General features: G+C 35.9%; 1 long non-coding RNA gene across 1 annotated transcript; it reads right to left on the bottom strand.

Moving 5' to 3' along the window:
• Positions 1-1,844: 1,844 nt before the first annotated feature.
• Positions 1,845-5,625, bottom strand: LOC138904406 (uncharacterized). Its single transcript, XR_011413431.1, has 3 exons — positions 5,296-5,625; positions 3,228-3,296; positions 1,845-2,099 (listed from the first exon to the last, which is right to left on the bottom strand). It is a non-coding gene; the product is annotated as an uncharacterized lncRNA (long non-coding RNA).
• Positions 5,626-9,410: the final 3,785 nt, after the last annotated feature.

The following is a 9,410-nucleotide window of genomic DNA, read 5'->3' on the forward strand; positions in this document are numbered from 1 at the left end:
AGAGAACACTTACCCCAATCCTTGTGGTGAAAATCACCCCCCAAATCGCCCAAATCCGAGTTCCCAAACTCAAAATATGACCGAATGACCAAACCCTCATTTTATATATTTTTTTGCTATTTATTCTGCCTCGTTTGTCATGCCAAACGATCCCTAAACTCGCGTTTTCTGCCTCCAATGGTTCCTTGTGAATTTTAGTCAAGCTAGGCTTTTGAATCACTCCATTTGACCTAATAATGAAGGAGATATATAGGTTTTAATATTTGCAAATAGTGCAGATTTTTAAATACGCCGTTAGTGGCAATGTCGTAATTAATCTGAAAAAAATCTGGTAACCTAATTTTTAGTAAAAGGACCATAAAATTCTCATACGATGTCCAAATTCGATGATTCTTTTTGATACGGGTCCATAATTACGATACAGATCTAATGCTTCAATAAAAAAAGAAATCGGAGCTCATTTGTGCAATATGATATCATTTATGCTTGAAGAAACGACGTCGAAACATAAGAAAAACGAGCGCAACACAACCCAAACCTATCCGAAACTCACCCGAGTCCCTCGGGACCTCAATCAATAAGTCCAACAAGTCATATATCACTACCTGAACTTAGTCGAATTTTTGGAACACCCAAAACAACACCAAAACACCAAATCAACCTCGAATTCAATCCTAAGAATTTCTAAACTTCCAACTTTCGCCAATTCAAGCCTAATTCTACCACGGACCTCCAAATTACATTCCGGACACACTCCTATGTCTAAAATCACCCAATGAGTTCGTTTATTCATAAGTCAACTTCCGGTTGACTTTTCTAACTTAACTTTCTAACTAAGAGACTAAGTGTTCATTTCACTCCAAATCTACTCCGGACCCAAACCTACCAACTTGATACAACTCGACACCGCTGAACAACACATAAAGAAGCAGAAATGGGAAAACATGGCTATAACTCTGAGAACGGCTGGCCGGGTTGTTACATAATCTCACTTAACTTGTACTCTAAACGTGTTCGAACAACTTTTGAAACGATATTTAAGTACCCCCGAAAGTCATTTGGAGTAATTTATTTTTCTCCCTTGAAGCACAAATACTTGTCTCACAATATGAGGTGCTTTCTACAGGCGCAATGTCACCACTGTGTCACCAGCCCATCAAAAGATCTTCTATCTTTTGTAATTTTTACTTGCTTTTTTTATTGCCAATTTTTCTTCTTCTTTTTTTAACTTATATTTTTACTCTAATTAACCACTAAAATCCCTCAATAATCATATCTTTCCATCACCAGAAAGCACTCCACCCATCTATCTCCTCCACATAAACTTCTTCTTCTTCTTCTTCTTCTTCTTCTTCTTCTTCTTCTTCTTCTTCTTCTTCTTCTTCTTCTTCTTCTTCTTCGCGTCTAACACCAAATCGGTCACAAGTATCACGCACCATCTATTCCTTGTTTTAACATATTCTAATTCATGCATAAATAGCTTGAATTTCTGATTCTATAGCTAATAGGAATATCGGCAAGAGAGAAGCTAGATTCATGCACAGTCTGATAGAAATAGAAAGACAAATATTTAGAATTACAAAGTTAACAAATTCGCATGATATGGAATCAAATAAATGAAACTTTTCCTAACAGCTCCATAGCCTTCCAAGATAAGTACAAATGTCTCTGTACCGATCCGCGAGACTCTACTAAATTTGTTTGTGACTCATAACACCTATGAACTTAACGCTTTGATATCTACTTGTGATGACCCCAATTTTCCTCCGTAGGATGTCGTGATGGCACCTAGTATCTAAGACTAGGTAAGACTAAGATTCATGCAAAAATAACTAAAATAATAATTAAAGTCTCAAAACTCATCAACTATATAAAATAACTTTGCAACTCACGATATACAACTCCCAAGACTCGGCAAATACAAGTCATAAGCTCTAAATAATAGTACTACATAATACTATACATCAATATCTATAAAGGGAAAATAGAATAGTCTAGGTAGAGGGGGACTCCAAGGCTTGCGGACGCCGACAGGTATACTTTGAAGTCTTTGCAATTGAGCTCTCGCTAATGCCTGGACTGGTAGGAGGTACCTGGATCTGCAGAAAAAGATGTGCAGAAGCGTAGCATGGGTACACCACAATGGTACCCAGTAAGTACCAAGCCTAACCTCGGTAGAGTAGTGACGAGGTCAGGTCAAGGCCATACTGGAATAAATAAGAAAACTGTACAAGTCTATGATAGTGTAGTAATGATAGTAATGAAATTGAAATAACAAATAACATATTAAGATTGGCTACACGGAACTAAAGCAAATAGTGCAACACGGAGAAAATAAGAAATAATATGCTAAGGAATCAAACAACTAAAGACAAGTACAGCAATAGAGAAATACCAACAAGAGTCACTACCGAGGTACCACCTTGTAGTCTCAAATAACAAAAATAATTCACAATCTTTTCTTATATCACCGCGGGAGCCTTGCATTTAGTTTTGAAAATTATTTTTCCGAAATAGCATCCCGCCTTTTAGCCCAACTTAGCACACCGCATGGCTTCTAGTAGTTCCCGTACTATCCACGCGTATCAAGCACACCTTATCTCACCGCACCTATTTCAACCCCAAAACCTTATACCACCGCATATGTATCAATATCACAACATATCGCAAATCGCAACTCAAGTGCCAATATCACAACTTGCCAAAGAAACCAACAATAATAGTGTTCTCAGAATAAAGAGCCCATGACTCTACCACAATGTACACAAGAGTCTCAACAATAACAACCGGAAGTGAATAAATCAACATAATAGTATTTCAAAACTTAACACTTTGCCTCAATGTGAATCACGACTTTTATAACTCAATATCAATTTCAACAATAAGATACTCCAAGAACAACAACTTCACGTAAGAATTCAATGGTTAAATAATGAATATGGGATAAAGGAAATACGAACTTCAACTAAACATGTAGTGCAGTTAACAAATAAGAGCTAAGACAATTCGATCATGTGAAATAGACTAATAATGATGAAGATAACATGTTAAGATAACTCAATTAAGGCATGGAAGGAATCTACATAGCTAAAGCCGGTAATTTCCACATATAGCCCGTGTACACACTAGTCACCTTGTGTACACGGCTTCCACACATCATAATTATTACAAAACAATAGCAAACCTAAGGGGTAATTCCCCTACACGAAGTTAGGCAAGACACATACCTCGAAACACGCTAACTCAATCCACTAGTAGGCCTTTCGCTCGATTATCCAACTCCGAACGGATCGAATCTAGCCAAAACAACTTCATACTATAAATATAAACTATAGGAAACTATTTCGAACAATAAAATTATGATCTTTGCAAAGAATTAAAAAGTCAACTCAAAAGGTCAACTCAGGCCTGCGTCTCGGAACCCAACCAAAATTAAAAATTTCGAACACCCATTCGATGACGAGTCCAATCATATAAGAATTACTCAAATCCGACTTCAAATCGTCTTTCAAATCCCCAAATTTTAGCCTAAGAAGTGTTCACAAATTTTATATTTCCAACTCAAATTACTAATTAAATGATGAAATTAATAATAGATTCGTGTAATTTAACCAAAACCGAGTTAAGATTTCTTACCCCAATGATTTCCTTAAAAAAACTCTCGAACAATTGCCACAAACCGAACTCTCTAGGTCCAAAAATGGATTATGAAACTCAAACCCTTGAAAACCCCTTTTCTACCCAGGTATTCCGCATATGCAGCCCTTAAGTCGCACATACGAAAATATCATCGCAGGTGCGGTTCCCACTTAACTCTAAGGGTTCCACTTCTGTAGACAATTGCTCGCACCGGCGATCTCGCTTCTGCAGAAGAACGACTACATCTGCGGTGCTGCCCAAAGGCCCTTCCCAAATTTCGCTTCAACGTAAGAAATGCCCGCGCCTGTGGAGGCGCACCTGTGCTCAGGTGTCCACACCTGCGAGCCCAGGGCTCTCCTTTTCACTTATACGCTTCACCTTCCGCACCCGCAATTCCACACCTGCGGTCAACCCCTCTGCATATGTGATGACACCAGTAGGCCCGGGACTTCAGCAATAAGGCTAAGTCCAAAATTGATATGGATTCAATCTGAATCACACTCGGGGCCCCCAGTACCTCGTACGAATATACCAACAAGTTCCAAAATACATAACGGACCTATTCGAGGCCAAAAATCATATAAAACAACATCGATTCTCCGAATCGCAACCCCAATTCAAGCCTATGAAACTTTGAACTTCTAAATTCCGAAAATGCCAATTCATACCAAAATAACTCCGACTGACATCAAATTTTGCACACAAGTCATAAATGATATGACAGACCTATTCCAACCTCCGGAATCAGAATCCAACCCCGATATTAATAAAGTCAACTCTCGGTCAAACTTTCCAAATCTTCCAAACCTTCAACTTCCTAACTTTCGTCAATTCACGCCAAAACGGCCTACGAACATCCAAATCAACATCCGGACATTCTCCTAAATCTAAAATTATCATTCGGAGCTATTGGAACCGTCAAAACTCTATTCAGGAGTCGTATACATAAAAGTTAAATAACGGTCAACTTTTTCAACTTAAAACTTCAACTTAGGGACTATGTATCCCATCTCATTTCGAAACTCACACGAACAAATACCAAACACCCCCAGCAAGTTACATAATCATAATACAATATAGAGGAGACAATAAATAGGGGATCGGGACTAAAATACTCAAAACAACTGGCCGGATCGTTACAATAGAACAATAACACTAATGTTAGTTTTGAAGATTCCCAATAATCCCAAAGGAAAGAAGACATTGAGAGTCATAAACGCAAGCAAACAAAGATACTAAGTTTTTTAGAAGCCAAAGACAAATCAATTCACAATTGAAAGGCACTTGGCTCAATTTACAACAGAGAAGCACCCTGCAGCTTGCTGAATGATATAGAAGTATGTGGTAGAACGCTTGTCACAACAGAAAAAATATTGTTCAGTTGTTTCAGGCATACTATCAAGTAATTTTCTCAAAATCTTCTTTCAAAACCCAACAAACTAAAAGTACTTTTATGTTTCTTTTTCCTGCTACTTGTAGTCAAGAAACTAAAAATTCACAAGGAAATCCAACGGAAAAAGGAAAAGGAAAAGTAGATAACAAGCAAATAAACAACAAAATTAAAAAGGAAAAATATTAGAGAAACTATGCAGAAAAACCATATATTGAAAACAAAGTGAGAAGAAATGGCTGTAGAGAAAAGGAACGATAACTCACCAGAAAAAGAAGCTGGGAGTGGAAGGAAGGAGAGAAAATGAGAAATGAACGACACTAACGAAGCTAAAATACTTGTCTGATTATGTTCATCCCCAAATAAAGGAATCAACCCATTAAGCAAGTCCATTTCTCAATTTCTCAGTAGCGAGAAAACCGAAACAACCGATAACACTTAAAAAGAACAGAAAAAGAAAATAACACAGAAAACCCAGTAGAAAACATTGGAAAAAAGGAAAGAGGTAGAAGAAGCACTCACGAAAAAGAGAAGGTTAAGAAGAAAGAAAAATAAGGCAAATGTGCAAAAGACAAAGGGTCTGGCATAAGTAACACGTGAAAACCAGAGAAGAGTTAGAATAGAAGTGAAGAATGAAGTGCTATTTACCCTCACTTTGGATTTTCTTTACGTAAATTCCATGAGTACGACGAAAGAAGGTTAACTTATTATATAGTTAAAAATATGCATCATTCCCAATCGGAGTACGACTTACTAATTGTGAATTCGGATGGCGAGTTCGAACGGACCAAATACAATATAAAAAAGGTAGACCTCGAAAATGCCCGCTTTGAACAATTACGGAGTTGAGATTGTTGACGTTAGGTAGTTAACAGAAAAGGCTCAGTCCTAAATTATAAATCGCATCGACAAATCGCAGTTTTTGAATGAGGCTTATAGAAGTAGCTCCAAATCCGATTTATAACTCGCATTTTATGAATTTATTAATTGCATTTATTGAATGCTATTATAAAATACATTTAATGAATACGACTTATAAATCGTATTTCACAAATACGGCTTACAGATCGCATTAACTACATAATAGCTCCTTAAAAACCAATCAAGACAGGGGCAATTAACTTCAAAAATAACATAAATAGGAAACATTGTCACGACATCGCTAGTAAAAACAATAATAAAATATTTAATACTAGTACTTTTGGTCATTTACCAAAACAATAATTGTATAGCACTTTTGGTCCCTCAATTATTAGTAGTTCTGACTTTAGTATTTTGTATTATCTGACTAAGAATATTTGATCTTTAATTAAATGATAAGTGCACTGTTTGTCCTTCCATCATTTATTGTTACTATGTACACAGTAGTAATTAACTTGCAGCATTTTTTTGTTATAAAGAAGGTAATATACAAGTGAATGAACTAGCTAACTTGGGGTGGGAAAGAATGAGGAAGGATTTCTTCTTCCATGGAGCTATATCTTTGCAATGAATATTAAAGCTTCCCTGAAGAATGATCAAAAAGGGAGGCCTAATTTCAGGATCAAACCAAAGAAAGGATACTTTACTTGAAAATGTAATGTTTTATTGTTCTTTTGAAAGCTTAAATGTACTTCTCTCCCATATGTTTTCTGCTCAAATGTAATGAATTGGACTTGTCCTTCAACCTTCCGACAAAAGGTATAGGTTTTATGTACCCCTCTTAGTGTAGTTTGTGATCAATAATAAAATACCACCCTGAGAAAAAGGGTGATTTGATTAAAAATAAAAGAAGATAAAAGAGAGAAAGAAACAATATGAGTAGAAAGATATACTGATTCTGGTCGACTTTATTTTTCTCGTCATTGCCCGGTTGTGACACAAATTAGTTAATATATACAAACCCGTTTCAAAAAGATTGACACTATTATTATTATTTATAAGTTTATGAGGTTGTTCTTTGACAATGTGTTTCTTAAATATTTTATAAATATTTTCAATTATGACTTTTATAGCTATAATACTTTTTAGATAGTTTTCGAAAACATAAATTTTATTTTCAAAAACTTGAAGAATCCGCTATGTGCAAATTTACAGTCAAAGTTAAGTACTTTGACCCTTGTACTCCGAGCTATGTCAATCTTTTAGAAATAAAGGGAGTATGTATTTTTATGCCAGAAGCTTCCTTGAGATGTTTTTTTCTAATGGACACACGATGTCCGAGTTTTTGCCTATTATTGACTTGAGTGATTTTGGTTTTGATGATTGACAAAGGAACACATGCATGAACCAGGTTCATGGACAGTGTACACAGGATACATGCAGATTCAAACACAAGGTATGCACGTGAAAGCGATAAGCATAAGTGGCTATATCTGATATTCCCTGAACGAAAAGGTTGCATAATTGATAAGGAGAAAGACTCCTTACTTGAAGAGAACTTTATCCTAGATAAGAGAGGAGTTCGAAGTTAAAGATAACTAGAACTCTTCCACCATAGAAAAGTAAAGCATTAGAACTCTAGTTAATCTTTATTTACTAACTCTATAAATAACGTTGTTGTTCTCTTTTACAGGTGATACACACATACAGAAGTGAAAGCACGAACTGAGAGAAAACAATGCATTTTTTGAGCAATTCCTGTGAGATTCAAGAGTGTGATCCCGAAGCTACACGAACCAGATTGAAGAACCAGTTCCATAAAGAGTTTTATGTGTCTTTCTTTATTTCTAGTTCAAAGTGTAGTAGGCATTTTGAGTTGTACATTTAAGCTTTCTTAGAATAAAATTGTACTAGGTACCTGAGTTGTATTATTCAAGTTAGAGTTAACTTGAAATAGTTGCAACAACCTATAGTGTGTTTCTACAAGGGTTATAGTTAATCCCGAGGTTTGCGAGAGGTTGTAAACTCAAGTTGTATCTTTCAAGTTAGAGTTAACTTGAAGTAGTCGTGGCAACCTGTAGCTGGTTGCTACAAGGGTTATAGTTAATTCTTAGGTTTGCAAGAGGTTGTAAACTTTATTGTTGGCTCAAAGTTGTAGTTAAGTATTTGGAAAAATCCTACTAGGAAGTAGGTCGTGGTTTTTTTACTTTTTGAGTCGGGTGTTTTCCACGTAAAAATACTTATGTTCTTTAGTTTCTGCATTTATTATTCTGCAATTGTAGTGTAAGGAACTCGTAGAAGAACCAGGTCTTTCTGTAATCTGTGCATGCAAAAAATTGGACACCACACAAACCACCCCCTCTTATGTGGTATTGAAGTACAAAACATCAATTGGTATCAGAGCAGGTTATTCTTGAAGAAGCTAACACCTTAGAAAAAGATCAAGTTGAGTGCACTTCCTAGAAACTATAAAGAGCAATCCACCACTAGGCCACCACTATTCAATAGTCATTACTATTCTTGATGGAAGGAGAGGTTAATAAATCATGTTCAAGTGGCTGATGGATGTTTCAAATGTGGTAAAAAGAACCACATTATCAAGAAATATCCTATGTGAGAAGTCGAGTGAAAAATGGAGAGATCTAGAAGAAGAAATAGAAAAAGGGAACATGCTCATGATAAGAAGAAATAAAACAAAGGGCCATACAAAGCAATGGTTGCTACTTGGGAAGACAGTTCAGATGAGGACAATGATGATGATGATGATGATGATGCTGAACGAGCTCTTATAACAATTCAAGAATCTGAAGATGAACCTGATGAAGAATCTGAGATAAGTCTTCTGGACCTAAAGGATAAAATTAAATTCCTTTCTAAAGATAGACTATCAGAACTGTTGTTAACTTAAATTGTTGAATCTAAGAATATATGTTTTGAAAAAGAACAGTTGTCAAAGAGTGTAACTTTTTAAAAGCAGTACGCAAAAACCTGAAAATTAGGCTTGTGAAATTGAAAATGAAAATACTACTTTGAAGAACCAGGTTCATGCACTTAACACATCTGTTCTAGTACTTAGATATGAAAATTTAAAACTGAAGTTAGGAACAGGTAAAAAGATAGCTAGTGACACATAACTCTCACTAGAAAAGGAGCTAGGAAGTGTAAAAGATGATCTGTATAAAAGAGATGACCTGATGAGAACACTGAAGAAGGACTTGACTAAGGTTAAGCATCATCTAGATAGAATATGTAAATGGAACAGGTCCTCTGATGCACTATCATGGCTATAAGAACACCATAGTAGTAACAGAAGGGGACTTGGCTTTGGGAACTCTGTACCAAAGTGAGATCCCAAAAGCAAGTACCTTACACTCCCTGAGAATAAAATTTGCACACACTGTGGTAACACGGGGCACTATAAGAGTGAATGCTCTGCAAAAGAAAAGGCAAGTCAAAAAAATAAAAAAAATTGTTCTACGGAATAATAGGTTGTCAAGTTGGGCTAAAAAGAATTTTATTT

The sequence above is a fragment of the Nicotiana tomentosiformis genome, chromosome 2 (genome assembly GCF_000390325.3).
Source record: "Nicotiana tomentosiformis chromosome 2, ASM39032v3, whole genome shotgun sequence".
NCBI classification, from domain to species: Eukaryota; Viridiplantae; Streptophyta; class Magnoliopsida; order Solanales; family Solanaceae; genus Nicotiana; species Nicotiana tomentosiformis.